The 25,074-nt window shown below is 37.1% G+C and overlaps 2 long non-coding RNA genes across 3 annotated transcripts in view; both read left to right on the top strand.

Annotated features, from left to right (window-relative positions):
* Positions 1-8,764, top strand: part of LOC116228786 (uncharacterized) — a 29,477-nt gene extending 20,713 nt beyond the window's left edge. The window contains exons 2-4 of one of the 2 annotated variants that reach the window (XR_004166867.2): positions 3,637-3,750; positions 5,868-5,978; positions 6,817-8,764. This is a non-coding gene — a long non-coding RNA (uncharacterized LOC116228786). Of the gene's footprint in view, positions 1-3,636; positions 3,751-5,867; positions 5,993-6,816 lie in introns of both variants that reach the window. The other variant, XR_016467325.1, reaches the window with a different exon arrangement.
* A 5,506-nt stretch (positions 8,765-14,270) lies between these two features.
* Positions 14,271-18,034, top strand: LOC149917890 (uncharacterized). The gene is made up of 4 exons (XR_016467324.1): positions 14,271-14,716; positions 15,076-15,142; positions 16,259-16,321; positions 16,847-18,034. It is a non-coding gene; the product is annotated as an uncharacterized LOC149917890 (long non-coding RNA).
* Positions 18,035-25,074: the final 7,040 nt, after the last annotated feature.

Genomic DNA, 25,074 nt, shown 5'->3' with positions numbered 1-25,074 from the left:
TCTCCAAAATGCAGTACTTACTGGGTTGACTGCATATTTGTGCCCTTATATATCTTAAAATGTACACATCTTACAATTTATTTGCATGTGATTAGATGTGCATTTATTTAACACGCGCTCTCATCTGATGTTCTCACATGTGTGGTTAGCAGTTTTCAACTCAGAGCTGTAGTGGAGAAGGAGCATCTGGCTATAACTAAAAATATGAACAAAAAACGGACTGGAACTCTGTCAGAAATGTAGAAACCATAAAGATAAATGTTGGTGTAATAGTCCTGAATATCAGCTGGCAGGCAACAGCAACTTTAATGGAACATTGATGTAAGGGAAAGTTATGATGTTTCTTGCCTGATTTTTCTCCAAGCTAGAAGCAGCAGATGAAAAATGAAGCTTCTCTACTGTATTAACCATTGATCTTTGCGCATAGTGGAGACATTTTAAAAGCTGTTTCAGTGTAATCCTAAACCAACAGGTTTTGTTGTTGTTGTTCTTTTCTGTTGATAAAAATAGTCCTAGAGTTAGGCAAAATTAACAAGTATGTACTTGAAGACTCCTTTTTGACTTCTTCTCTCTGAAAAGAGTTTTGTTTGGTAAAAGCTGTCAAGGTAAAAGAAACAAGCTAGCTCCTTGACAGATTCTTGAGCTGCATTCCCCATCTATCATTGAGCAGCAACAGTCTGACCATTGTTAGCCCCTTAGTAATCCATTTTTCTGTAGTCCTTTAATAGAGCATCAGGTGTCAAATGGATGAACTAGTTTGATAATAAATACTACAGTGATGCTTAGATTGTTCCTAAATGTTCCCAATCTATGAACCAAGAACTCATATTTACAGACTATGGCCATTTCTAAAAACAAGCAGTGCTAATTCTTCTCCCTGCTTTCTTTTCATTAACTGAGACTGTACAGGAAGGGAGAAAAGAAAATGTATCTTTAAACCCTTTTTATAATGCCTGCTTCCATGTGGCAGCCTTCTTTTGCTATGACCACTTATTCCAAGCTGCTATCTGTTTTCTTCAGATCAACACATCTGCATCATTAGCAATAAAATTTGCAGCAATGGCAGGAAAACAAGGGAAGCTAGATTTCAAAGCGGGACAAACCTCAGCCATGTATTTTGTAGCACAGAAGTGATTGAAAATATCCTCTGGTGCTGAACTTATTTGAACCACCATTTTTCTTTGTGCTGTTTTTACACTGAGTCTTCTCTGTGTTTTGCTTTTCAATTAAGGCATCTGACACCTTCTTCTAGGTGTCACCTTTCATGTCTTGTGGAGACATCCTTGGTCTAACCTTGTCAAAACACTATTTCAGCAGTCCCTGGTATTGACGTTTAAAGCATTGCTGTTCTGCTTGGCAAGCTGTCACGCTCTGGCCTGGTTTCCGTGACAATGATACCATGACACAAGCGCTGGGAAATCTTAATTTGAAAGGTTTGCTTTCATTTTGAATGCATGCAAGTATTTCTGCAGGGGCAAACCTGCAGAGAATTTGGATATACAGTCAACAAATTTATATATATATATGTATGTGTCCTATCTTTCTGCAGTGATGCCGAAACCTCAGAAGTTCCCCATCCACACATTAAAATATAAATACACACAATGTGAGTGAACAGTATTCTTGTGAATAATAACTGTTGTTGTATGAGTCCTGCTGCCTTTGTTTGAAGGGTTTAATTCTGTAACAATTGGAAAGAAATGAAGAAAAGAGGGCAACATTCTGAGATATCTATATCTAGCAGAGAAGAAAAAGATTTTACTCGTGTTCATAGAATAATAGAATCACTCAGGTTGGAAAAGACCTTAAAGATCATCAAGTCCAACCATGACCTAACCATACTACCCTAACAACCCTCCGCTAAATCATGTCTCTGAGCACCACATATTGAGATAACTTTTGAAATCTAATACATTCCTTATTATTGTTTATAATACTTCCTAAATACCTTCCTCTAATTTGTAACTTACTACTTAGGTTTGTAATGTGCTTCTAAGATATTTTTAATTTATCCTCATGAGTGGAAGTCTTTTCTAAAATGTCAGTAATATTTAGAAACACCAGCTGACCAAGGCTATTTTGTATTGACAAAGAGTATTTGCTTTTTTAATAAGATGATGACTGATTTATTGTTGGAAAATACATGTGGTGCTGGAAGTGGGAAAGCAAATATGTATAAGAAGGTCTTTCAGAAGTAGTTTGGGATCAATACATTGCTGAACAGAGATTTTTTTTTTTTGCATGATTGCAAATTTTAAATGTAAGCATATGTTCTTAATGTCTTGAAGAATTAAATACTACAGCAACTTCTTCCAGCTATCCAGAACATAAAAATATGCTTACCTATATCATGCCCTCATCTGTCTTTATAGTGTCAGACAGCAGCTCCTATAGGTGTGGTGAAATGCCTGATGATAAATGCTGACTTTCTTACAAGAAATTCTGCAAGTGGAATAGCCATTTCCACAAAGTTATTTGTAAATTATCTTTATTTCTGTGCTTTTAACGAATGGGTAGTTTTAACTACAGAAACAATTCCCATGCCTCTCTCTATTCCCAGTGGTTGCATTCAAAGTCTTCCAGCAGGAGCCGCAAGATTTTGTCTTCCCAGCTTGCAGTACTAGGGCAACACAGACAGAACTTTAATAAATGTGTGATTAAGTTCATGATTCAAGCATCATTTAATTGGCTGGGAGTTTATATACTGAAATCCTCCTTAATGCCATTTGATTGGAGAAGTATGCTAGGTAAATCAAAACAAACAAACAAAAAAGCATCAAAGGTGTCTCATCATTTCAAATCATAGTTCCCTCAGGATCATATAAATGAGTTAATACACTTCCAAATGTATTTATTAGCAGTTTACTTTCAGCATCTTCTTCAATGAGTGATTTCTTTTACTGGCCAGCTTTTTAATTATGCATTCTCTGTGTATCATCAAATGACATCTTCCTTCACCTAAAATGTTAATAGGTAGGACAGGACTGATAAATCTGTTTAAATTGGCATGAATGTAAGAAAAATCCTGTACTATACTGGCAGCTTCCTTAACACGACCATTTTGTTTTCTTCAGCACAAACAAACCTGTGCTAAATTAAAAGATTTGCTATTATAACATTTAATTTAGGTGATTCGTGAAATTGCAGCTCCAAAAACCTGTAATGCCAGAGTAGAATGAAACTGATGTAGAATAAAAATAACTTGAGTACTTGGTGAACTCACCATCAAGTGTTGTAAGCTGTAACCACAGTGCCCGTGCTTCGACTACAAGTGTTGCTTATTTTAATGCTGAGTGTTTCATTCAACCTCACGTTTCTCATTGTGCACTTCTTGGGACTTGGTCATGCCTCATTTAACTGCCTTGAATGAAGCTGCTTGCTGCCTGTCTGACCTGATAAGAAGGGCTTGCAACCATGTCTACTCAGAGCTCACCTCCAAGCTGCACTGCAGCTGCTGCTGGAGCTGAGTACAGCCTCCCAGGGATGGTGTACGTGGGGGGTACCTCAGAGCCTATATGAACCAAGAAGGTCCATGATTAACAATTCCTCAACTGCTTCCCCATCTTAGGATGCATTGCAGATCTTCTCAAAGAGCAGTTTGTTTTATCCATCACCTTACTTTTCACTCTTTTTTAGTTCAGTCTTTTCTCCAGGAAGCTTTGGTTTTGGAATGGGACTATAAGCATCCACTGAAAGGATTCTCTGTTCCACTCAACATACTGTGACACTGACAGAAAGCTTCTGGTTGAGGTAGGTCATACTCAGTGCTGGGAGCTGGTACCTATTATGCAGATACACCATTTCATATATCTGTCACAATTGCCTCTATTTTAGGTTTCTGTTAAAAAAATAAAATAAAATCTGAAACAAATGGTGAGAGGGGCAGCCAAATTCCTCCCCAAAATTACACTGCTGTTATAAACACACCACACTGCTGGATTTAATCTGAAAATCAGAGAAAGAGAGAAAGAGCATGTGTGTATGAGAGAGATTTTTTTGATGTTTGCTGAATGGTTTGAGTTTGGAAAGTATCTTTTCTCAAAATCAACTGATTTTATATCATGCCTGCAGACCTTACTTTGCATTGATATTTTATTCATAAATCAAGATACCTCTTAAAAGCATAGAATCACAAAGGTTAGAAAAGATCTCAAAGATCATCCAGTCAAACCTTCCACCTACCACCAATATTTCCTCACTAACTCATGTCCCTCAGTACCACATCTAAACATTTCTTGAATATCTCCAGGAATGGTGACTCCACACCTCCCTGGGCAGCCTATTCCAGCATCTGACCACTCTCTCAGAGAAGGCATTTTTCCTAATGTCCAGTCTGAACCTCCCCTGGCACAACTTGGGCTCCTCTCTTTAAATATTGCTCTTACATTACTTGGTGAATGTTTTACTGCTTTATGTAGGTCTGAAGCCTGTGTGATTCCTCAAATCATTATCATTAATGAATTTTGAATGAAAATTTATAGTTTGTGTCTGCTATTTAAAATCATGCAGTTGTGGCATATTTGCTCTTGTGGAATGTTTGTCTGGCTTCCATTGCCAGGTTTTCTTGCTTGTACTCATAGACAGTGCTGGAATCATGCTAATGATATCCTAAGATGCAAAAATATATGGAAGACAATTGACACATGAAAAAACTGTAATGAGCCCTCTGATACCCTGGGTTAAAATAAATCTGGATTTTATAAAGTATTTTCTTTCAGGGGCACTAAACAGCTGATGAATAACAGCAATTCCTGGGCATGTAAACCTTTCATTTTAATTTAAACAAGAGAGGAGCTTTCCTGACAAAGGGAACTGTAAAGGCAGTAAGAGAAGAAGGATACCTCTGGGGCTCCATCCCTTCTTTACTTTACTGTCGAAGGAGAACAAAATGAACAACAGGAGTCATGAATCTAAACTTGATGCATGACTAAAGCAGCTGAGTCGTGACTAAAGATGTTATGACATTCTGCATACCAAACTGCCAACATTTAGTGGAAGGCTGAACTATGTTCCTAACAAATAGTAAGAGCACAAATGTACAGTTGCCAAATAAGTCTGGCTTGCAAAGTTCATTCTGTTTTATTCTAGCTGTTTTGTCCCATTCTGCCCACTCACATCCACAGTCATCAGTAATCAGTCTGGTGTCTAGAATGATGACAACTGTGCATGACATCTGAGATAAGGAAATCTTGATTAAAGGGAAGATTAACATAATAAATTCTTTAATAAAAGTCCCCTATAAGTATAGCCTGTACATGCCTGCATCTGCCAGCTTGAAGGTGATCACTGAGAACCTGGTGGGTGCTGGAAGAGGAATAATTGTGAATCTTTCTTTAATCTACAAAAAAAAAGCAGTTTGTCCCTTTAAGAATGCAGAAAAACCCTTTACAGGCTGACATTTCACACCTAGATAGATATAAGCAGGTGTTCTGTGGAGAGCAATACCAAAACTGAGAGTCCAGAGTCTTGAAATCATTAAATGAACTTGCCTGAACTCAAAAGGCAGTGAACTGAAAGCTGTGTTTGCTTTTGAGGCAGCAGTGCAAAGCAAGTTTGGTGCAGCAAAGAGGAGTTTCACCTTCTAGTTCTAGATAGAAATTCCACACAGTGTTTGTGTTTAGAGAAGATGTACTGGATCCAGGTAATGAAATACCTGAAAGAAAAATCCATACAAAGGTGATGACTTCATGAACAAATTCTGCTGTGCATTTCAAGAGTATGTTAAAGGTAGTCTGTGAACAGGCAGATTAAACTGCTCATGTGTATTTTCACAAGAAAACAAAGAACAACCAATGGCTAGGTGATCCTGTAAAAGCTTTTCTTTTGATGATAGGTCTTTTTATTAAACCTCTTTTCTTTTCCTTTAGTGAAACCTCTGTAAATCTGCCATTGGGTCCTGTTTCTTCCTTGATCACAGCACATCCCAAGTCATCTCTGTGACAGAGCTTCCTTACTGGGGAAATCTCAAGATGCAAATTGTATGTAAATAATTGTAAGTTATTGTTATTTTGTAAAAATTGTAATTGTAAATAAGCCACAGAGTCTGAGAGTTTAGTTGTGGAAGTCATGGTCTGTCCTCCTAATGGACACATTCCGTATGTAATATGAGATTTATCCTGCATCTTGCCACAAAGTACAAGCAAATGCAGAAGCATATGAATTATTTCACTGGAGAATTCTTGGGCTAATCTTTTTACATTTATAAATGCTACTAGAAGTCTATAATTTAGCCTATTCAAATAACTGTACCTCACAAGAAAAGTCTCTACTTGATAAAAATGTAAGTAAATGAGCAAATCAAAACAGAATAGCATTATTTGCTGCAAATGCTTAAGCACAGTTCTCTCTCTCTTTTCTCTCTCCAAAAATACTGTAGAGAGAAGAAATATTCTCCCTCATTGATCCCAAGGATCATTACAGTAAATGCAGTAACATGCGTGATACGTGAGGAGAAATACATGGACTGGGCCTAGAACCTCCTAGATAGTGCCAAAGGGCCTTGAAATCAGGGCCTCAAATTCTTTCAGATGGATAAATATTATTTCCCATCACCCTCACTTTTGGAGACTATGATGACTGAAATCTAATTGGATGTCTCTGGCACATCTGTAATGTCCCATGATGCTGTGAAATATGGTCTCTCAAAACCTTGCACTGATATGCTCTAGCCACTTTTCAATGGTTTAAGGTCAGGATGAGCAGCCACATAGCATGTCTATGTGAAGAAATGTAAGAGATATTAGGTGAAACAATCTTTGATTAAAAACAGGGCTTTAGAGAGGAAGCTGCTGACATCTGACTCACTCTTTCCTGCAGCATGTAGGTGGCTTTTGGAGCTCCATCAAAAAGTGACCCATCTTGATGATGCTCAACATGCAAGCTGCCACTGAATCACAGCCACAGCACTACAGTACTGTTTGATGCTGGGTCTTGGGGCAATGAATGTGGAATAACAGAAGTGGTATCTGGTAGCTAAATGCACCTACTGTATGTCACCTAGTTTTTAATACTTTTGCATTACTTTTGCACACTGAAAATAAAAGATGGCATTTAATTGCTGGTAGAACTCAGATCATTGTGGCAGAGTTGGACAGAAAAGAAAACAGACCCAGAGATGTGATTCACTGTCCGCAAAATCAAGTAGCAGAAAGATCAGAATTGAAGAATGCAGATAGAAGCTTTCCCTGATCATCACTAAGATTTAAAAGCATAACAACAAGTAACATGATTGTCATGGTGACTGAGTGTTTGTTTATGGTAAAATGCATCAGGCAAAGTTGGAATGTTTTTAATTTAAAGCTCAGATGACAGGGAATTGAGTATTGTAAGAAAGAACAGGAATATATTCTTGGCAGATACAATGCAAATAATTATTTTTCCTATGAAAATTCCTTTCAGAGCTCACTTTTTCCTGCCTCTTTCTTCATTTTAATTCTGAATATGTTTGTCTTTTGTGAATGGAGGGAGCCATCAAGCTAGGTTTGAGGAAAGTGAAAATGAGCACCGCTCATAAGCAGACTCTTGGTAGTAAACAGACATTATGGCTTCTTATAATAATATTTTTTAAAAAAGAATAATTCTTAAATCTGATTGCTGCACTATACGCTGTGCTGGAACTTGCAAATATATGAGAAGTCAGTCAGATAGTATGCTGCATAGAATTAGTTTAGCATTTTTTCTCCTGAAATTGTCAGGTGACTCAATTTTCTGGGCCCCATATTCTAAAATTCAGTTTTATTTGCCTAAAAATAGCACACATAATAAAACCCAAAACACTAAACCTCCAGGACCAACATAAGAGAACTTAATAAGATATTCAATTTGCTGCAATTTAAATTGATGGGAAAATCCTGTTAAGATTAGAAGTGTCCAATAGGCTGATAGTTTGTTATATGATAATAAATTAGTTTTGTGTAAATTACTCTTGCTGTAATATACCCTACATTTGCAAGCATTTCTTTGAAACCATTCAGGAATAGCTCTCCATCTTGAACAAGTGACTTCAGAGCCTCAGGGCTACACTGAAGGCTGATGAACAACAGCATCCTCACCTACAGCTATGTACTTCGAGACAGTATTTCATGTTAACGGCAAAATATCCAATGGACTTTCACAGGAGATGTTCAAAAGGTCTGGAGCACAGAACTCAATCGTTTAAGGATTGGAAGAAGGTTTTTAGAAAGCCTTAAAATCATTATACCTTCAGTCTCCATCTCTATCTCTTTTTAAGGGTAACAAATGTAGTAAATGGAGGGAGATATCTGATTTGCATGCAAAGCCTGCCAGTTTACAGGGAGCTTTTTGCTGTCACTGGTCAGAAGATAACGTTTATTTTGCATTTAATTGTATTTTTGGGAATATATCATTGTGCCTTGTGATTTTAAATGAACTGGCAAAAATTTAACTGGCAATAATCATTATATTTTAATACTCATAGATTTCATTGAAATGAGTGGTAAGATATGTATTAATGTTAGTAGGCACAAGACCAGGCTTTAATGGTACATGACACCACCTAGGAATCTTTTAAAGATATTGCTTTAGAATGAAAGAGAAAAAGTGTTTAAAGTTCTCTTCTTGTACAAGACAAATGATGTGGGTTTATGTTAAATTTGAAAAAAAATATCAAATGACTTTGTAAAAAAGTTTAACTTAATCAGATTTGCAGATTCTCATATAAATTACCAAACTAGTAACTACTTTCATGGCATTATTACTAAAAAAAGAATTATTATTTGCAAATTGCATAAAAATAAATAGAAGAAATTTGAGAAGTTGCTGTAGTATACTGGGGTAAGAAGCAGTAGTAACTGTATCAAAAACACTTGAATGCAGAAGTTTCAACATTTCACAGAGGTTTTTTGTTTGTTTGTTTGTTTTTTAAGTAATAAAGTTCTCCACTTTCCTGGATCCTTTTAGACACCTTTTTAGCAGTCCATCGGTTTTTTGAAAGAAGAGATTGGGGAAGCATTTACTGTGAAAGTAGCTTTTAGTTGAAATTCCATCTTCATGGAATGAAGTCATGGGTGAAACTCAACCCTGAATGTTATTGTGTGGCCTAAGTTGATTGTTAAATCAATGTTGCTCAAATTATTTTGCTAGTTGTATATTTTTTTCAACTTCAAATGTATGCCATTGCAAAGAGCATCATCTTTGAGACGCAAAAATTAGAGCTTATCTGCAAATTGTTCAAATCTGAAATAGCTGGAAAACTGAGATGACTTTTTTGGGGAGATGTCACAGAATTCTGTAGATCCAATACCTAAATCTGGTTCTACTGCTGGCTACCTGTAGCACAGGTAGTACAGATCCAGGTAAAAACTTGCTTTCTTCTCCTGGCCTTACACCCAAAGCAGGAAAACTACTTACACTATTGAAAAGATCATTCTTTCATCTTGTATCTAATAGTTCTGAATAATGCCAAAGGCTCTGCTGTGAGGATATTTGGTTTCCTAAAAGGTGGATAGACATCCCCTCACCAGTCTCACATAGTCCATACAACTTTCTGTTGCGCTAGGTGAAAGTTGCTCATACATTCTTCAAATCTTCAGAAAGATGTTCCTCTTTCATCCTTTATTGTTTCTCCCTCATTTTCATCACAAGTATTTCAGGCATATTATTCACCTCCCAATCAATCAAGAGTGGTATCATTATGTAAAAAAGAAATGGTCACACAGACATAATTTTATTTGTATTTGCCTATGATTAAGGCTGTCATTATCCTCTGATGGTTCAATTTTATTATACAATTTAGATCTGAAACATGAGTCTGAAAGTTTCCACTGGAGTGAGTTAATAGGGTATCCAGTGTCCTGTCTGCTTCAAGAAAATTAATGGTAGAAATTTTAGCATAATGACAGGGAGAAACCCAGAACATTAAATGTGCTAAGCCTCTTTGCTGATGTCCCTGCCCATTGGTGTAGGACAGAGTCTGGGGTGCAGCTGTGTGCCACCTGCTCAAGTTACGGGGCACAGAGGAGCAGTGGGGAGAGGGGCAAGCTCTGCGATGGCCTATTCTGCTCAGCTGACACTAATGTGTTTTGATGGCAGGGTCACAGGTGAAATTAGAGACCTTTTTTTTTCCTAATCTGGGGTAAAATAATCTTTCCAATAACATATGGGTACAACCTTCAGGCTGTCTGGCTTTAACCATAAAGATGAGGATATGCAGAAAGCAGAAAATGCAATAGCAATAAAACAGGATTCACTCAAATAAGCACTTTTTTTCTATTCTAGAAAGGATGAATACTGTGCCTCTATTGGATTCCATCTGGATGTCAGGGCACTCCTGAAAATCAATATTTTTATACCAAAAGATCAACCACAAACCAAACTTAGGGAATATTAATTAATTGGCAAATGCTCCTTTGAAGGTAAATTAAGAAAGTAGAGTGGAATTTCTACTCAATATTTTTCTTTTGATAAATTCTGGTCCTTCATTATTTTTGTTGACCGTTTTCTGCTTTAGACCTAGATTTAAACTGAATGTAATTAAGTATGAGTGGATGTCTTCTGTCCATTCTTGAGAAAGGCAAATGAGACCCTTAAGAATTGGTAACATACGCTCAGAATACTATTCTAAACACTTAACAAGGCTTTTATTATAACCAGACAGGTTTTGTTAACACAGTGTTTTTTCTTGATGAGTTTCTGTGGTTTTAAGAAATAGTTCCTGAGCTTTTTTTTTTTTTTTTTTTTAAATTCTGAAGAATACTAGTCCAGAAAGATGCAATATTTTTCAGTAATTTCAGAATGTCTCCAATATTTGTAATGCACTCTTTCTGGCAGAATTAATGCTTATGTGAATTTCATGTTCTTATTTATTTAAATATTATACAGTTTTGAATAGTTATTTCATAATATTAAAGGTTACAGCACAGGGAGTTTCATTTTTTTTTGCGTGGTGTTTATCTATACCTAAACAGTCCCATACCATCTGCCAAGTTTGCTTTTCCTCGATTCTGGATCAGAAAAACTGTAGTGATAATGAATAATTCATTTCTATGATAAATCAGGGATGAGTCAGAAGACTACAATGTCTAGAAAACAAGCCTCTGACTTCTGGTTCACTCAATCAAATGCAACTTGAGCCAGAATGGACCAGAAATCAGAGCCAGTTATTTCTTGGAGTACCATTTAGAAAAAACATGGTTGTATTGTTATGGGTATGACAGGACTTTATGGGCAGAATGAGAGAAGAGCCAACAACCTACAGGACCTTACCTAAGCTGAACAGGATCAAAAACAAGTTAGGGCAGATAAAAATATCTGATCAAGTATTACATATACAATAATATCTTCATTGTTTGTTGTTCCTTAACAGAATATTTTGGGGCATAGGGCAATAACTGACTTCTCATTAGCAAAATATATACCAAAATCTCCTCTCCCTCACCTTTCCCTACCTCTCCAATGAATTATGCTGTTTTGCTAACTGACAATAGCATTAGACCTTTTATTAGCCATCTTAGCAGAAAGGTTGTGAAAGTAGTAGGGTTGGAAGGGTGGGCTCACCTTTGTAGTGAGTTAAACCTGCCCTGAGGCTGTTCTTATCCTGGGAGATGGGAAGGCTAGAACACAGAAGTCGAAAAAAAGCCTTTATCTTGAGCCCTTCACACCTTCTGGAGCTGCAGGAAGAGAAGAGTTTTGAATGAGGCTGGCTGGAATTGCGGTGTCACTGCAGAGGGAAAGCCCTAGGCTGAGCTCACACGTGCCTCGGAGGGAAGAGTTGCTTGATATGGTTCTAATTCATGCATCAGATGTTGTGCAGTGCTGTCTTTATCTCCTTCATTATTATTTTTCTTTAATAAAATACTGCTAAGCCACCTGATTTGCTTGTTAAAAAGAAAGTCAAAGCAGAAAATGAGTTTTGTTTTCCCTGGGTTTCTAAGCAGATGCTCCAGCTGGCATTTTGTTAGAGATCCCTTTAAAGCCGTGTTGCTGTCAATCAGTAGTTGGCAGAATGCTTGCAATAATAACATTAAACATTGAGCTCCATGGCAGTAACATGAGGCGTAAAGAAAAGAACTGCTCCAAGGGGCCATGGAAAAATGTCCAGTATTTAAGTGTATCTCCTGGCACAGATAGGAACCAGGCTGAAACTGCATCTGTTTAGGACCATTAGCGAAGCAGTTGAAATTCAAACATAATAAAAGAGGCTGTGGGAAACCATTTCTTGCAAGTGGTTATGCAAATAATGACTATTATACATTTTATGCATAAGCTTTCTTCTGCATGTTTCCAATGGTATTGGATGATGAATTAAGTTGGAATGTGCCCTTGTGAGATATTTTACTCCCATTTTGATCCCATAGCTAATCCATAAATAAATGAGTGCACAGGCAGCTAAAGTGATCTGTCGTTAGGAACACTACAAGTTTACATGGAATAGAATGAAATTCAGGCCTAATGGTCCCAGCTCTCTGTACCACAGCCGTTAGGTTCTTGTCTTATCAAGGACATTAACTAATACACTTAGAGCTTACCAGATGGTAGCTAGGTGCATTCATTTTCTTGGCTACCCAAACAGGTATTTCAGCATGGACAATAATCTGTCTCCTATGAAAAGAATAGGTGGTGTATCCCCCTGAAATTGTTTAAAAAACTATATAAAGATTAATGAGAATTATTATATATATAATGACTATCAATATCAACAGGGAGTATAGAAAGAAGAGACTCAGGGATTTATACTATAGTCCTTTCTTCTTGAATTCTCATTAGTTCCAATGGATTTCAGGATTTGAATATCTACAGAAGAGGTGAAATATGTGTCTGTTTTGATGTAGCAAACAGGACAAGTTCTTACTCTTTGAAAAAATTAACTTTGAGTAAAACCAAAATCAGATGTCTTCCTGTAATCAAACTCTCTTTTCCCCTTGATTATTGCTGTATATGTAAGGAAATTGTGATATTTTCTATTTTTTGATTTTTGGTTCAAAGCTCTGGTTCACATAGAGGTGCTTTCTTCATCCTTTTGAATCTTTTTATAGAGGATACTTTGAAACCAGCTCACATCCAATTTAAGCAAATAACTGGTTTTGGTAAAAGAGAAACAGAAAATGTTATCTTTTCAATTAAAAAAAAAAAATCAAACTTCAAAAGAAGATTTTTTCATACAAAAGAAAGTTTAAAAAATTGGTGATTTCATGGAGAGATAAATGTGCTTTGTAGTTTCCTTTGTTCCCTCTGCAGTTGTTGAAGGTTTTGTACTTTATCAGCTTATCTGCTGCAGTTTAGGCTTGCTGTCTCTCCAGAACTGCTCTTTGATAAGCAGATCTGATTCTCTTTGCCCTCTCTTTAGCCTTTACACTCCTGCTGCTTCATGGGTTTCAGGAGAGCATTCCTGACTGACGTTCCTGTGGAAGGAGAAGTGGCTGGAAATGACAGTGTGATCTGAAGCCTTGATAGCTCTGCATTGGCAGCCTTTGCTTTCTGCTTCATTCTGCAGTTTGGTCCTAATCATGTAGAGCCTACCTTTAGGATCTCAACAATTAGTGACTAATTTTTGTCTGAGAGGGACAAAGCTTAACTTTCTGCATAAATAACTTTGGTTGCAGTGCATGGGGAGAGAGAAGTTCTGACATGCACAGGTTGTATTTCACTGGCTTTCTTCTTTAAAGGCCAGGACGATAATAATTTTATTTCAGATTTTGATTTGCCACATTTCCACTTCCAAAATAGTAGCTACTCCTGTACTCTTAAGAAAAATTATTAACGCTTTAGACATACATAGATCTGTTTTGCTTCTATAAATGTGAAATGTCTTTTGGGGGAGATTGTCAAAAGCTTATACAGGATTTAGGAGCACACAAGAGTAGGTTTTTGAAAAGTGCGCACTCATATTAATTCCTTTCTAACTGTATGATTGATAGTTTTATACAAGGCAGTACTTTTGTTTCAGTTTCTCCATAGCCTGGCAGATTCGCTACTGAGAGAGCTGAGCTGCCAGTCAGCTCCAATGATGCCAAATAAGGTAGTCTCAGTTACTGTGTTTGAAACCAAGACCTTTCCCATATCTTTCACATTCCAATACTTTTCCATTTTGCTCACTCAGGTCACCTAATACTTGGAACTCACTTGTTACAGAAAGCTGCTTTTGAAAGTTAAGTTTTTAAAGGGGGCATCAGGAATCCAGAATGGAAGAAACAAAAAGAAAAAGGACAAATCTACAATTAAGGCATTTTTTGAGATGCCATGATACATGCTTGTATTAAAATAAGGTGCCCAGGGTAAAAAAAAAAAAAAAAAAAAAAAAAGCGGTTTATTAATTTGCTGTAAGAGCTGGACTTCCAAGTGAATTAATTGAAATTGGACAATATTACCAAAAGGGAGAGCATAAATTACTAGCTGGAAGGAAACAAAAGGACAAATGAATGAGTGCTGGGGACTAGTCAGTAGTACAACAGAAACAAAAACAAAAACAGAAAACAAAATTTATAGCTGTTCTACTGAGCCAGTATTTGTGGGTAGAGAGAAATAAGACAGAAAGGCTTACTACTTATATTTTGCCAGTGGTTATTCAGAGTTGTGCAGAAATCACAGAGAACAGATTAGGAAAGAATCTTTTGATGTCAGTGAAGTTTCTTAATTTTGATAGGCAACATGTAGGTGTTAACTACCTGCATTTTCCATCTGTAATAATTTTATTCTGTTGAAGGTGGTGACCATTTTGTGGTAGATTCAATTGCTGTGTGCTCCAGATCTACACTGATATGTGAGTATGGTACATTTTTTTTTTTTCATGGAAACTTGACTTCGGTCTTTCTGAGTACTTCTAATCTGATATGATTATGATTTAGATGCAAAAATGCCCTTCTTATGAAGGAACAGGCAGACTTCTATATAAAGGTAGTTATTACCTACAGACTGCAGCATTTGAATGGGAGTCTGTAAATCTAACATACCTTGCCATTTTACAAAGAAAAGAAGATTCATACATTTAAAAGGTATTATGTAGATGTGGAAAGGCTGACCTGACACAGTGCAGGAAATTCTACTAAAGATTTTTTCTCTAATGTGTTTTAAGCACAACATCACATAAAAGAAAAACTTAACCTATTGTCTCCTTTACAGGTGCCTTCGTAAAACATTTAGCATATGCTTCAAAATCCTTTGCTGAGCAAATTTTCCTTAGTCTTGGGTGAGTATCCCTTTTAATTCACAGCCAGCATTCTTACTGCAGAAACCAGATCCTCTGCGTTTTGGACCTCTGACTTCTGCTGCAACTATTCAATCTGTCTTTCTGTTTCTGTATGTGACATTTTCTGCCCTTTCATTCATTCCAAATAGATATTCTCTTTAACCTTGTGGTACCAAAACATTTCATTGTATGTGAAAGTAATGGCATTTGGTAATTGGCAATGCACCAAGTGGTAAAGGGCACTTCCAGTAATTTACTTGAATGCTGTCTGTATGAAAGCTGAAATAATGTGATTCTTCAGCACAGGGGTAGAAGCTTACTAACAGTACCTTCCAAGCCATTAGTGCAAAGACACTGAGAGCAGGCTGCCTCAGCTCTTAGCACTTTCCTTTGTACTGCATTATTTATAATTCTTAATCAACACCTATTCCTATTGATACAGAGGATAGGTAGAAAAGATTTAAAAGGATTTACAAGGATGTTTCATAGTTGTTTTCATTGGCTGGGGGGTATGGTAGCATGACTGTAGCTCTAAATTTCCGTATTTAATTACAAATAGGCAGGAGGTTTTAGGATTATTAATTATTTTCTGTCTACATACTTGAAAGTTCAAAACCTTTCATATGATTAAATTGTAGTTTTACTGTCAATCCTAAATACTATCCTTATCCACATACAATAGACAGATATGTATTAAAAAATAAATTGAGTGAATATTTGTATACATGAGAGTGTGTGTGTGTGCAAGCTCCACTGTGGATTAAAAGCAGTGCAAACTATTGGGTTGTGTGCACACCTGGGAATTAGAAATTAAAAAGCATGTGATTATTGAAGTGTGTGATTCATCACATAACTTAATATTAATTTACTATTTCTTCAAAATGAAATGATGAATTAATTCTGTGGAAAATTCTGAGATCTTTAGATTTTTGTTCCACACAAAGCATGACTGGCTGACACAGGGTGATGTGCAGCTGCTGTTACTCTCTTCTGTTGAAATAAAAATGTAAAGATTCATTTAGACCAAATTTTTCATGATTAAATCAGTCCTGTTCACCCTTGTAAGCATTACTATCTAACCATTATCAAATCTGATGCTAGGTTTATGTTTTTAAGGAAGTTACAGGTCAGAAATACCTGCCTAAACCAAAGCAGAAGGGAGTAAGGAGAGAGGCACAGGTAAGTGAAGTGACTTGCATAATGATCTGGCTGAGAACCCCCACTAGAAATAGAAGAGCATCCTATATATATTTTGATATGTGGCACTTATTTTGTTGACTGTTTCTTATTCAGAACAATTCTTCCTCATTTGCGTGTCATTTTACAATGCTGATAGGCTTCTTAAATGACAAGAATTGCATCAGCCTGTAGGTTTAGCAGTAGTTCAGCTAAACAGATAGACATTTCTTCATTCAGAATGACATTTGTTTGGATGGCATGTGGTTTGAGCGCATGCTATTCATACTCAATTATGGTGGAATAGATAAAGAATTGGAAGACACAGACACACCCATGTTTCTTAATGAAGAGCCATTGTGTCATGCTTTTAGAGTCTGAAGTGCCATCCAAGTTAATTAATTATAACAATCTGTTTTCCAGTTTCATCTAGCAATTATTCCCTTTTCAAAATAGTCAACTTTGGTCTTGTTTACAGACTTTGCAACAGATCCATAACCATGTCACCATTTCACTGTCTATTCAAAGGAATAGAAAGACAGCTGTGCAGCTGGGCAGGTGGACAGCAGCACTGAGACTGAAGGGATGCAGTGTCTTTCTCTGCCTCAGAGCATCAGGACAGGTCCACTCTCTGACTCAGATCATATTTCCATGGATGTGGGTAAGAAATGAGATTATTCTGTTTCTCAGTCTTTCCAGTCCTGAAGTCTTTGTCTATAGCACATGAGTCTACTTCATGGAAGTAATAATTTAACGTTTTTCCTCATAGCATTTTGATCCACTCAGGCTGGAGTCTATACAGCAACAAAAAGTTGAATGTGTCTCATGTCTGCAAATGTGGATGTATGGAGATAGTAACACCATTTCTTCTTAGACTTAAGTTCTTTTTTTTGTAATGTGTGCTGCTGTGAGAGCTGTGTTCAAAGTGCAGATGAGTTTCACCCATGCTGCCAAGGTGGCTTTATCCTCAGCTCCCTTTGAATTACATGCTTGTCACTCTGATAATAATTTTCTGACCTCTGAATCACTACATTAAGGCAACTCTGTCTGCTTGGACTCCTTTAATGTTAATATCATCTATATTTAGCTTCTACTATAAACCTAAATAAAGTAAGATATAACAATCATTAACACACTTTTCCATTAGCAGGATAATTAATCCTACAAATACCTAGTATAAAACTTGATTTACTCAAGACAAGTTCAATGTATGAATAAACAGGGTCTGGATTTAAATCACATTACACCAAGCTTGAAATTGGCTCTTATATTTCTTTAACGTCCAGCATAGTTAAACTAATGATGGTCTTGCATCAAATGTTAGATGGATATGTGGGTACGTGTGTATGTGTATGAAACTAAATTATTTCTATCTAAAGATACTGCACTGTATTTTTCAAGAGCACTGAAGAATTGCAGGTTGAGGGGGTAATTTTGTTTAATTGAAACATGTTAGGTGTCTCATGGCTGTTCACTCAATGAATCCATCATGGTAGTGCTGTCTCCAGGGAGACTGGAAAAGTTATTACCTAGAAACTTAATGAAGATCTATTATGTCCTACCACCTGCACACGAGTAATACATTTGAAGATTGGCAACAGCATGAAATGGAAACAATGGCAAAGGAGTTTTTTCCTGCTTTAGTATATCAGTCATAGTAAGCAGCTTGTCCTCTTCTTGTCCTATCTGATGAATTATGAGAGGAAAGTGCTTTCAGTACCAGGAAAAATTTTGTCTTGCTAGGTTGCACCCCTTTGCTGTAGGGTGACAAAGTATCTTTACAATACTTTGTGCCTGGGTGCCACCAAGAGCAAGATCAAAGCAAAGAAGGTCCTCCAGTGGGACCTGGTGAGGAAGGCTAAACCCCAGAATCTTTCTTGGATGGGCCAGCAAAAAGCTGTCTTGGGTTTGCTTAATCAGCAAATGCTGCTAATTGCCAGCAATGGGGAGATATAGGCACACCCTTCCCCTCCCCCCCCCCCCCCCCCAGCACCATAAAGGGAGTTTTTAATAGGTGTGAGAGTTGCATGAACTGCTGCAGAAGTGATTCCTGTAATGATTCCTGGATTTAATTATTATTAATGATGATACGGTGCTTAGAGCCATTATTACAGCTCTTTATTAAATGCACAGCATGCACTTTTTTTGTATCCTGGAATTACAGATTCTAATGGATGTTCACAAGTAGAAGGCTACATTACAAAAATTTGAATTGTGGTGGTTAATTCTGCTGAACTTATCTCATTCCTGGATTTTCATATCAATCTTAATTAGCTACTGTGGAATTGAAAGCAAATAAAAGGCTGCAGGAAACAAAGTTTTTAAAGAAAGTCTGTTAAAACATGTATTGGAATGAATTTGGTTACTTATGATGACTGATAAGTTAATTGATTATTTGTTCCACCAAAGCCTTAGTGCAGAAGCACAGTTTAGTACCTGTTTTCCAAGCCAACATCAGACCAAGCTGTTTTACATTTGCATCTGAGGATGCCTAAGATTTGACCTAAGAATTCTTATGGAATCTGCATATATATATAGCAGCAGTGCAGCAGATCTGGCAATGCCCTACCTCTTCTACAGTTATATGGGTAAGTGCCTGCAAAATCATGTGCTTTTGTGAAATGTAGCCTGCCTTTTCCACTTTCAGCAATAAATTATTATATAAAGCATCATGTAAACACAGAGTGATTGATTATTTTGAACATTTTGGGGTGTTGATTAGAAAATCACAACACCAATGAAGAGATCAACAAAGTTACTGAGGAAACATTCTTCCTAAGTGGAACAAAACCCATTTGCTTTATTCAAGGCACGTATTATATATCAGCACATAACCTACTCCTCAGTTCCTGTGGAAATGAACAGCCTAAGAGAAACCTTGATAGCCCAAGGGGAAGCAGCAGCTTCCAGCACTGCCAGACAAATGGAGGCTCAGAGACGTGAGGTCTGGAGTGTGAGGCCTGGAGATCCCCTGTTTTGATGTTGAAATGCCTCAGCCGTGGATATAATGTATAAAAGAAAGCACCATGTAGCTTTAAAAAAGTCTGCTATTCCTGTTATCTCCTGTTACATACAGTCATAGCTACAGATCACTCACTGCATGCATCCAGAGTCATGTTCTTTGGATTTTTTCTTCTGGACATGGTGTTGAGTTACTGAATTTCTGCAGCAGAGGTTATAGTAGCAATGTTGGGGGAGCAGCAGGAATGAAACTCCTCCAAGGCACAAGATGTTCTCCCCTTCATGTGTCACAGAGTACCACTGCTCTGGAAATTCTCTGCTTGCATTTAGGGCAAGCAGCAAGGATTCATGGACTGAAAGGCCCACACAAACCACATTGCTTATCTGCTCTGCAGACCTGTACACACAGTGTTCTCTGGGAAAAATTGATTTTTGAAGCAGTGTTGCATCCTTTTAGATACTTCAAGTGGTGGTGCTGCTGTCTAGGGAACTTAGCAATATTTAAACACCTTTGTCAAAAAAAAAACCTGGCCTCTTTTGGGTGTGACTGTCAAACTGCAATTTGTCTTGTGATGCTTTCCTGGCTGCTTGTTGTTACACAACTTTTCAATGCCTAAGTGCCCAAGAAAGTGATCAAATTAGTTCTCAGCTTTTTTTTAGGGTAACCAAATATACTGAGTTTCAGAATCCTTATTACACGCAGTACAGTTTTTTAACTTCTCAATAATTTTTGTGAAGTTCTGTCTTCAGACTGTGCAGCACAAAGTGTTGTTTTAAAACTTGTCATGAAGATTTTCTTATACCAAATAAGCAGCAGAAAGGTGCTTCTCTTCTATTATGGGCTCATCTGTGCTTCACTACTAATAAATTAAAAGTTCTCTGTTCACTGGTGCATTGCTAAAATATTTTAGCTGTTGAACATCCCATTTCTTTATCCTCCGTCTTGCTCTTCAGACTTGCTCTCTCTAGGAATTTGCCATAGTTAGTGACGCTAACAAGGATTTCTATAATACTTTATGCATTGATTTTCAGACAAAGCCAGAGGAAATGCACTATTTCACAAGTATGCCTTCTTTTGTGTTACTGACAGAGACTTCGACTGTAGTCCTTTTTGCCTGAAAGGTCAGTAATTTAGTAATGTCAGCCAGGTGGATCTTTTCGTATTGACTCATTAATATAACAAAGGGCAGCTATATCCAGAATGATTATTATGGAATATATGATACCTCCATCTGCTACAATAGGATATCGATAGCCCAGGCAGGATGACTCATAATTCTGATGCAATGTCCTATGCATAGTATATATCATGGTGGCAGATGGAAGAAGATGGATCCAAGCAGATAAATCTGGGTGAAGTGAATGTTGCACATATGGAGGTAGAAAGTGGCAGATCACCAGACTTAATTTCTTGCCAGAAATTCCAGCCTTCCAATTGGCATCTCCACAATCACCAACGATTACCAAAATAATTCAGCTGAGCAGGCAGAAGTGCTCACAGAACCATGTATCCTGGCCTTAGTAGTGGCTAAGCAGTTGTAAAGGGATAGCCAAGGGATATTTTAGCTCCAGAACAGTATGCAAGAGTGATAAACTGCATAAACTGCTCAGGCATAAAACACTGACTGTGTCTAGATTTATTTTGGATTGACTGATAGGGCTTCCCAGGGCCAAGAAAAAGTCATTCTGAAGTAAGTGAGGTGATAAGCACATTAGTAGCGGAATGCAGGGCACCATATTTTCTGTAATGGTGATAAGTACACAAATCCCAGAATTTGTGTGAAGAGTGCAGCTCTTGGTAATGCTAAAGGCTACTGTTAGGTTTGCAATATAATGTTTTCTATACAGTATAGCAATATTTGAGATACTCCAACAAGAAACCTAACCAAATGAAACTTTTGACAATGACTCTCTTTTAGAAAGGAAAATCACACTGATTATTTTCTCTTTAAAATTTGAACTCACCATTACCAATGTCACACATACTACTCATTCTGTGAAATAGGATCTAGTCTGGACCTCTCCATAGATTTTTCCTTGTAAGCTCAACAGAAGCTATATTATGCCTTCAGTATACTGATATTGATTTTAGGAAGTCTGCTCCATGGAAATAAACACCTTTACAAGATGAGGCAAGATGATAAGTGAAATAAGTGACCGCCAACAACTTTAATTAATTCTCTAGCATTACTCTCATTCAATTCAGAAATTACAGTAATATACGAGTCTGAGTTTGGGAAGGGAATATTCTTAATGTACCTTCTGCAGAGGATTTCATGCAAAATCCGGTTCTGGGTAAGGGCATAAATTTCCATTAAATTCACTTAACTGAGGCTTTCCACTTTGAACCACATTTTCTTACTCTCCTGTGATCTGCAGGTGGGTATTCTCAGGATTCATCAACTGTATTTCTGGGGGTTGGCAAATTATACATATATGTGACCAATTATCTCAATAGTCTTCTTGAGCTTTGTGAGGCTATTTCTTCATAATTACATCAACCTGCATAGATGACTTGCGAAAAGAGAGAAATGTATTTGAAATATGCAAAAAATGTATTTGCAGCCAGAGGACATCCTATGTAAGGCAGTGCTGTATACCAAGGGTACACCATGACTTAAGATATGTGAAGTTTGACATGGGGCCTGTGCATGTTAACAACTCTTTCTAACATTCACAAAAGAGCTCACATGCCATGCTTTCCTCCATGCAGGCAGTAAGAGCCACCTCTGTGAGGTCTCAGGTCTGTTGCTGGGAGCCCATGAACCTCAGTTCCTGTTATATCATGTTGTCTTGGATTCTGCTCCCTAAAGCTTCTGAATAAGCTACAGCTAATAAAGAATTTTGAGTACCTCGCAAAATCTGGGCAAATAGAGTTCATCTGTAGTCTCAGATGCTCAGGTACACCCAGAATCATCTTGTAACAAAAATCAGCTTTGTAAAATAGACTGTGTTTAATACTTTGCATACTGCCTACAGTAGTTTAAGGTTCAAGAGAAGATCTGAAAGCAGAGGGCAAATGCCATAGAATGGCACGTGGGTTGTAGACTTGCATTTTGTACCTTCATCCCTCTCCTTTCCCTTGAGGATTTATACAAGTACATTCCCCATTCCATACCTTCTTCCCTTTTTGCCTACAGTACAATCCTCATAGCTTGAGGCTGAAAAAATCAGCTGACTAAGAGCCATGTCTATTTTAGGAAATCTAATGATTTACCTATAAACAGAAAGGAGTATATCTGCAAGGTTCATCATAGTAAACCTTGCGCTTCTAATAAAATATTGATTTTTACTCACCCAGTAATTTATGGCCTCAGTTTGCTTGATCGGGCACCCTGCTATTTTTTCACAAGATATAGCAATCACTGGGGGAGTTACATTCTTTTTAGAATATCAGTCAGTTGTGTGTGTTTTTTAGTTCTTTTTTTCAGTTCTTTTTTTTTTTTTTTCTTTTTCTTTCATTCTTTTTTTTTTTTTTTTTTAAGACAGTATAATCATGCACAGCTTTATACATTCTTATTACAGATAGATGAATCCCTGCAAGATAAGCACAATTGCCATACCCAAGGGAATCACAATTTTACATTCACACTTAGCTGAATTAATTTGCTGAATTGGTGCATGCTATAGTTAAAGGTCGCTACATATAATTTCTCATAGTCACAGCTTTTTATGTGAATTCTCAAGTGCCACTGATAGAAAAATGAAAGCCAGGTTAGAGAGAATGGAGTTCTGTGCTGAGATGGCTTTCTTCATTACTCCCTTTAGAAGTATCTTTGTGGTTTAGCACCTTATATTAAATGTTGTACATTTCCACAAATGGCTGATAGCAGGAAAGAAATGCAATTGTCTCGGGACAAAAATGTTATTTTTAGAGCACTGCATTGTCTCCTTGGCTTCAATTTTCAGTAATACTTGATATTAGCATGACATACGTAACATGTATATAATTGGACTACTTGCTGCATTGTGTCTACACTCTATTCATACTTAGGTTTTTAGGAAGCTAAATATATGCATGTGGTGACTGATCACAGAACTAAGAAATGGGAAAGAATGTCCTTTAAAATCTCTTTTAACAACCATTAGAAAATAGACTGTGCTGCCAATTATTGTGTAAGAAGACATAATTCTGGTTAGGTAGGGATGACCATGCAATACAGAATTTATCCTCTCATGGTTTCCTATCATTGAGGAAGAGAAATCAGATATACATTTTTTTTGGCTAAGGTGATTCTTTGCAATGCTACCTTCCATCAGCTTTAGGTATATCTGTGCCTGCCAATATACACTAGCCTGAATGCTATTGCCCAGCTGAATATGTGCAGCATGTTGCTCCTTAAACAGTGATGACCAGTACAAGAAAAGAGCAAAACAACCTCCCAGGATGGTAGCATGACAGGAAAGGAGAAAATCTGTAGGCATAGTGACTCTGGCCCAGCAGATTTCTACGTTAATAAAAATTCCTGTATATGGCTCATAATGAATGACAGGTACAGCTATTGCTAATATATCAACACACAGGATCAGGCCTCTACATTCCTTTAGTATCTGGGTCATTCGATCATGTTCCCACAGGACTAGAAATTTCAGATACCGCCCTTATTGACAAAACTTTCTGGCATGTATTTTCTCATTCTGACTTGAACAGAATGGAATGAAAAGATCAGGACATCTGTTTTTCTTTTGATTAATTATCAACCAGTAATTCTTGTTATAGAACATAAACTTGAAATGTGTGTTAGTGGGAAATGATAACAAGATCAAGAACCATAGTAGGTAATAATAATAATGATAGCAACAATAATGATAGCAACAATAACAACAAAAATAACAACAACTGTATTGGTGAGGGCTGATGAGAACACTGCCAAAATACATTTCTGAAATTAAAAATTTAACTTGGTTCAAACATTTCCAAGAGTCTTTTAGTTATAGAGTCTGAAGCTGAAATCATGTGATTTTGCCAAAGATTCTACTCCCAGAAGCCGACCATACTGCTGGTCCTCCTAAACCATTATTGATCAGTTCTATTTTTGCTGCTGATAGGTGTTGTTGGCATTGTTTGCAATTACAGACCATGATAGAGTCGATAATAATTGAGTAGAGAACTTGCATTGTCCCTAGGCTCAGCTCTAGCATGAATTACTATTCCTAGATTGCAAAACAGGGAGGTGAAGGAAATTTCTCAAGGTTTTTGAAAGGAAAGTGTAATTAGAGCGACTCAAGCAGCATTGATTTATTTGTTTTAATTCTTGATTTCCTTATTTTGCCTGATAATGTTCAAATGGCCTTAGTCTATGGGTAAGAATGACAAAGCCACAAAGTAATGTGTGTTTCTTTGAAAGCAATGGCACGCTTTGTAGAAAGCCCAGATACACAGGAGGAACATTAAAATAATCTCAGGACACACAGATATGTAGGGTATTGAACTAGGTTATAACTGAATGATTTCCTCTCCTTCCTCTTGTTTATTGTGTTGTGAAGGGAAATTCTGAGTTTCAAGTTTTTATTCTCAGAAAACTTTGGCGACTTAATTAAATCAAAGGAAGCTTCAGATGCAAATATAAAAAGTCACTAGGCCTAAAAAGCTATCCTGGAAATTTCTGGTGGTTTCTGGTGGTGTTCTGAGACCCTACAATGCAAACCGTTGGCTGAGTGTTCAATGTTAGCAATGGTTTCCCATTAGCAATGGGACCTAGAGCTAGAGCTGGTGTATCTCCCATCTGTGTTACCTATGTCACCAATACACAAGTTCCGTAATGGCTCTGACGAGTTCTGTCACAACTTGGTAT

This window comes from Phasianus colchicus, chromosome 5 (assembly GCF_987193195.1).
Source record: "Phasianus colchicus chromosome 5, bPhaCol1.hap1.1, whole genome shotgun sequence".
In the NCBI taxonomy this organism is placed as follows: domain Eukaryota; kingdom Metazoa; phylum Chordata; class Aves; order Galliformes; family Phasianidae; genus Phasianus; species Phasianus colchicus.
This window is presented reverse-complemented; position numbering and strand designations above follow the sequence as displayed.